This window comes from Onychomys torridus, unplaced genomic scaffold (genome assembly GCF_903995425.1).
Source record: "Onychomys torridus unplaced genomic scaffold, mOncTor1.1, whole genome shotgun sequence".
NCBI lineage: Eukaryota > Metazoa > Chordata > Mammalia > Rodentia > Cricetidae > Onychomys > Onychomys torridus.
In genome coordinates this window covers 76,165-82,711 of record NW_023412447.1, presented here as the reverse complement: position 1 = coordinate 82,711, position 6,547 = coordinate 76,165, and the positions used below count along the sequence as shown (strand labels likewise).

The 6,547-nt window shown below is 48.5% G+C and overlaps 1 pseudogene; it reads left to right on the top strand.

Moving 5' to 3' along the window:
• Positions 1-2,935: 2,935 nt before the first annotated feature.
• LOC118575660 lies at positions 2,936-4,361 on the top strand (annotated as a pseudogene).
• The last annotated feature ends 2,186 nt before the right edge of the window (positions 4,362-6,547 follow it).

The window sequence follows — 6,547 nt, the reverse complement described above, 5'->3', positions numbered from 1 at the left end:
TTTTAGCTCAAACTCATTTCTAAATCCTGCAGGAAGAAAATGTTGGTTGCTGTTAACATTTTTTTTTTTTTTTGATGTGTGTGTGGTATGGCTTGCATAGTATGTGTATGTTTGCATGTGTGCTGATGCACATGCATGTGGTGCAGTTGGCATGTTCGAGGCCAGAGATGACATCTAGGGTCTTGCGTTTTTCGATGAACCCAGAGCTTGACCATTGGCTTGTCTAGCTAGCCAGCCTGCTCTAGGTATTCAACTCTGTAGTGGGTAGCCATTCTAACTTTGATCTGGAAGTTCCAACCCCCACTGAGGCTTTGGTAACTGTCACGCCTACAAGGCGGGGCCGAGAGAGGGACCCTGAAGACCTGAGATTCAGATAGGCCAGCTCTCTTGGTTCCTGGATCCTGGATGCTGGAGGTAGACCGGAGCAGAGTTCTCCAGTGAACACCGCCAGACTGTGCTACACCTTTCCCAGACCCTGTTACCTATCCCTTCATTTGTGAGTTACCCCACAAAATAAACCTCCCCTTTTAACTACGTGAAGTTGCCTTAATAATTTCATCAATAAAACTCCACTCCTTCTGTTTGCTCAACTAGGGCTTTAATTAATGAGTCATCTCCCCAGACCCTGTTCTTTCAATTCAGCTTTAAAGAAAGCTCATGACAGTATCACTTCCTGGAGCTGCACCTGGGTCACAGCCCCTAGAGCAACATGCATGCGCCTCAGAACCTGCAGCAGCAGCTTGTGGGGTGGGGCAGTGTCCATTTCTTTTTACTAGATGTGGAAACTGCAGCCTCTTTCCAGGGACTAGTGCGTCCTAAAGGATTTCATACTTAGACACATGTGTACACCCCCACATATGGCAATTTGAAATATTATAGTAATGATTGAAATACTAAAAGAATTTAAATATTTCCCCCAGATTCACCAACTGTGATAACATTTTCTACACATTTATTTATACTTTTATGTGTGCACAAGTATGTATTGTCTATAAATAAATAAAACACAGAAGCTTTTCTAAACGAGCCTAGGAAGTTGCAGATTTCCTGCTACTGTGCTCCTAAATAATTTACTTAAATAAAATCGGAATTGAAAAAATTAGCATAAATAAAATAGTTCACCTAATTTTTGAGTCGTGTTTGAATTCTATTATTTTCCCAATGATGTTAGTTCATGACAGGTTCCACCTCACTGAATGTTCCCAAGCTCCTGTATCCAAGAAGAGTTCTTCGTTTGTTTCCATCTGGGTCCTTTTGGTAGATTTCCCTCCATGTAGGTTTGTCTGACCTTTTTGTAAAGGTCAGACACAACATTGGGGCAAAGATTGAGGCACAAAGAACTGTGTTTCTCTTGGCACACCGTAGCTGGAAGCACAGGGTCCTGTGCCCAGTGACGTGATTCAAGTTACTTATTTAAAATGTTTGACTAGACACTGGTGATCCGTGGCTGACTATTGACCAGCATAGAGAGACATAAAGAGAACAAGTAAGAAAAAGAACACACAGAACAGAGAGAAACAGAGACAGAAGAATGTACATGCAGTGCATAGAGTCTATGTGCACATATTGAATGTAAAGTGCTCAGTTGTGAGCAAGTGTCTCTGTGTGCAATGTGTGCTGTAGTTATGAGAGTTCCTTGTGAGTGCACACATGAGTGTCATTGTCAGCCATGTCTTCAGATTGTGTGTGTATAGGTGTGCGACATGCACAATGGCTTTCTTAAGGACTCTGAATATTCTGCAGGAGGAATAGTGAGGAAAGTGAATGCCTTTGTGTAGGCGAGTTTGTCCATTCTGCGGGAGCCACTTCCAAATTACCACACAAGACTATAGATAAAGGTATAAAGGTGTTGGCCAATAGCTAGGCTTATACTAAACTACTCTTAAATTTTAAATTAGCCCCATTTCTATTAATCTACTGATGGCCACATGGACTTGTGGCTTAACCTGTCCTCTAGCAGTCTGCTTCCTGCGGTGGCTGCATCTTCTCTTCTCAATCTGCCCTTCCTTCCCCCAGCATCCTTATTAAGTCTTGATCGCCCACCTATACTTTTCTGGCCTGGTATCGAGCCATCCAAGTTTACTAACAATGAGCTAATCCACAGCACCTGGCTGTGCTAATGTCTGCAGGCAGCATTTTGATAAAGCTGAGCTCTGAGCATGGAATCCTGGGTCATTGTGGGCCTATGGCATTGCATTACTTTAGGAAGGTATGGACACTTTGCGTAGAGGCATGCTGCCTGGACCAACAAGCCTGCAGTTCTCCTGTCACGGTGGGACAGTCCGAGGTTACATTGATCAGGAAGTCAACCTATAGGAGCATACCCGCTGCTAACAGGTTGGAGGTTATGTTTGGATGGATTCTAGTGAAATTCAGAGGCCAGTGTCTTGAACAAAGCGCCTAGGGTGATGCAGAAGACTGCGAGAGGATTGGCAGGAGTCAGAAACCTGTAGGAGGGCCTCAACAAAATGCAGGTGGCTATAGGTTTGGCACTCTGAAGAAGAAAAGGCAATTTCCGTATAGTAAATGTCAGCCACAATGTATAGTGATGAGCACAGGGGAAGCTGTTCCATAAGGAGCGGGACCTCCTGCTGGCTGTGTAAAGGTGTATTCTCTAAACCTGTTCCATGAAAAAAGCAATATGAGGTGAGGCTGAAGGTCCTTGAACTTTGGACCGGACTGAATGTGACGCTTTCTTACAGAGCCAGTCACATTATGAAAAACCTAGGCCTGATGTAGGCGCATGTGAAATTATTTAGCAAACAGTGAGCTGAGACAGCAGGTACATATCTACATTCAGATGCCAGAAGCATCTGCCAAGCACCAGCTGAGACACTGAAGGCAGTTGGTCTGCACTGGTGGCTGAAGTCAGTACCACCCTGCTGTTCAGCGTTACCACTACAATGATCTGTGTCCCGCAGTACCTGAGCCTTAATGCAACCTGTCAGGCTGCACGGCACACCGCGTCGTAACAACTGCTCAGACCCATGTGCTGCCACCAAAAGTATAGACGCATTGACGGCACATGCAACAAACCTGCCAGCACCAAGTGGGTGGCCTCATGACTGCCTTTGAGCCGCCTGCTGAAGCTGGTATAGAACGGATTCAACACACCCCGTGGCATCAATCCCCAGCGTCAGCTACAAGGGGCACGTACTTCCTATGCCCCGCCTGGTGTCCACCACACTGATTGCGGACAGAGTAATCACCCCTGATGAAACATTTACACCACATGTTTGATTGCAGTGGGGTCAGTTCCTACCATCGATCCTGGACTCTACATTGTGCCCTGAGCCAGGCTCGATTCTCTGATGGGCAGCATGCACAATGTATGCAGCAAGACCCTCCCTGTTTCTCTGTCATGATGCCCCCCAAGACCCCCGTGCCGCAGTGGGGGCCCGCTGCATGTTCTTTGGTGCGATCCAGCCCGTTGTGCCAGTGCATGACACCCGCCTCATGTGAACTCTGTGACCCTCGAGAGCAGAGCAACCAGCTCAACTCCGGCTACATTGATCGTCCAATGCTGTACGACCAGCGCACAGACCATGAAGCCCGCAGCATCCGGACCTGCCAGCCATCTGGCCTGCATGCGTCAGGGGCATCGTGCAGAGGTCTGGCAAGCCTCTGCCCTATTGGCCACGGCCGCCCACCGAGTGCAACTCGCGATTGAAGAATGAGAGCCCAATACCATGCTTCTGGCTGGGGACCACCGTGCAATGAGCAGCGGGCCTGACGAGCAGCAACCCGGTGTTCCTGGGAGCAACAAACCGCATTGCTGCAGAAGCTGCTGAAGCTAACCCACACTGGTCGATGGGGGAACACTGTCTACCACGAAGACTTCGCAAGATTTGTGGGGCAAAAGAGATTACAGCAACATTAACCTACCGGCACTGGCTACCAGATCTTGGGGAGGTGGGCATGAAGATGCTCGAGCGAAGACCGCGGATACGACCCAGTGTCAATGCTGGCAGCTTCAATGCCTTTGCCACAGCGCCTTCAAGGTTTGGCCACACTCTGATCAACCCTGTACTCTACCGGCCTGGATGAGAACTTGAGCCCATCCCCCAGGCCACGTGCCCCTCCACAAGGCCTGTCTTCTCCCCGCTTCCGGATTGTCAATGAGGGGGCATTGACCCACTTCTCCGAGGGCGTTTGGCGTGGCAGGCAAGATGGCCGCATTCCCTCCCAGTTTTGAACACGGGAAGCTCACAGAGAGGCTGTTCTCCATGCTCACACGGTGGCCCCTGGGACCTGGCTGCCATAAATATCCAACCGAGGCCGGGACCATGGCATTCCCACCCTACCATGACTACAGGGTCTACTGCAACCCTGTCAGCCGCTACACCTTTGACGGAACCTGAAAAATGAAGATCCAAGGAGCCCCGTGATCCCGGGAGAAGCATGCAGAGGATGATACTGTCCACTGGGGCACTGTTCTATTAAAAAATGTGGTGGTGCCAGTGATCTGACTGGAACCCTGCCGGTACCATCTCTGGGTTCGAGCTTCTGCTGGTGGCTCACGTCAGGTGAGAGAAATCGGGTGCAGCTGAGATTAGACAGCTTGGCAGCCTGCCTGCCTGATGCTCAGTGAGCCTAGCAGAGAGAGGCCCACGTCTGCCCAGCCTCTGCTGCCTTAGGTGGTGGATTTTGCAAGCTGCAAGAAGCCTTTCGTTGAGTGTTGAGATAGGAGTTGCATTTAACTGGCTAGGACAGTAAGAGTCAGTGGCACCAGTGGCATCAGACTGGCCAGCCTCCTGGCGCTGGCATGGCCTGCTAGCACCCTCGTTACTAAGGGCCGTTCATAGAAGAGGAAATCTGACGACAAACGGGCAATATTTTGTGGCGGTGACGCCATAGCCCACCACTCGGCAGATAGGCCCGGTCTGCTCAAGATTGGGTCACCCACCTTTAGGGCCACACTTCTTTTCAGACTTGCCTCCTGGGAGCTGTTCAGACCTAACAGCCTATGGAAAGAAGGCTCTCTTTCGGATGTAGATACTGCTGTGTTCTGAATGAGCGCTGCTCTGCCTGCTCGTGATCCAAATTGTTTAACATAATAGTATTCGATTACTGACAAGGGAAGCATATGAGTTCCGCCAGGAACGCTGTACTTTTTTGTCAACGTTAATGCTTAATTAGGATTATGCTCACTGACTGACTTTGTGTGCTTCCAGGTCCCCCTGTGTTCCTATCCAGATGGTCACAGATGACAATTTCCTTTTTTTTTTTTTTTGATTGCCAAAATATTTCAGAACTTCTTAGTTTCGATTAATCCTGCACTGATTGCTGGCCGATTGCGTGATCCTGGCCTGCCTCATGGCGAGAGAACCCCGGGCAAAGACAATGCCTTACCCGCCCCCTCCCACAACACACACAGAATTACTCATCCGATTTTTTTTCAGAACCCATTACCAAGAGGAAAAATGCAGACCAAACAGGAAGGGAAGCATGGAATGGCAACAAGATCCAGGCTGTCAGGATTTTCAGCAGGCCTTGGCGACAGCCAGCTGCTGATCTACTGTCCTGCAGCCTAGTTGAAGTTTTGCATTTCAGGCAGCCTGGGAGTGAAGAGCTAGGCTGAATCTGCGGCGTTTCCTCCCTGGTGATGCATCCTGTGAAGCTACCACAGTTCTGGGTCCCCAGGGCCCCTGAGTGAGAGAGCTTGTAGTGTCATGGGAGAACCATCCCCAGCAGGGCTTGAACTGAATATCCTCAGCCTCCTGCCATCCCTTTATGAGGGGAGGAAGAGCAGGTATCCTGAGGAGGCACTGGTATCTGGGGCCTGTGATGAGCAAAGACCAGCCAGCCCTTCCAGCGCTCCATGTCAGGGCTTCTCATAAGGCCTTGGAGGCTTTAGTCCAGGGGCCTGCTGGTCCCTGGACATCAGACCAGTGAGCACAGTTTGTGCTTGCAAAGGCTGGATGCCAGCTTAAGTAAGAGCACAGTTTAGTTCCACTCACAAGATGAGCAAAATATCTTTTCAATAGCGCATGTCACAGCTATGATGGTAGGTGCCGCTGGTCGTTCCAAAGCCTGGTGGGCCAGGAGCTTGGGTGGAAGATAGCCTATTCATCTCTAGCACAGGCTCTGGGCAGCAGTTGGAACCAGGAAATTGAACAAGTGTACAAAAAGAAAGTCTGTTAGGCATTGCTGTTTCTTTCCGTATGACAGAATATTCCTGAGCATGGAGCGACTGCGTGAAAATGCTTTGTTAAACATTTTCAAATGTTTAAGCCTCATGTTAGATATCTACCTAATCTAAATTAACCAGCGTTTCCTTGACAAGTACATTTCAATATATGGTAAGGCCCAATTCCTTGTTATTTTCAAAAAAGTTATTACTGGTTCATATTCTTAGGGAAGGAGATAGGTGTTGAAGTAGGTGGGTGGGCCTCATGGAAGTTAGATGGTTCTCACTGAAGCACAGGAAAGAAATAGTGGTTAATTTTATTTATCTATTTTTGGCTTTTCAAATCATTGTAAAGGTTGTGTGGGTGTGTTGTGTAACAAAAAAGGAAAATTTTTTTAAATATCATCGAAATATGCT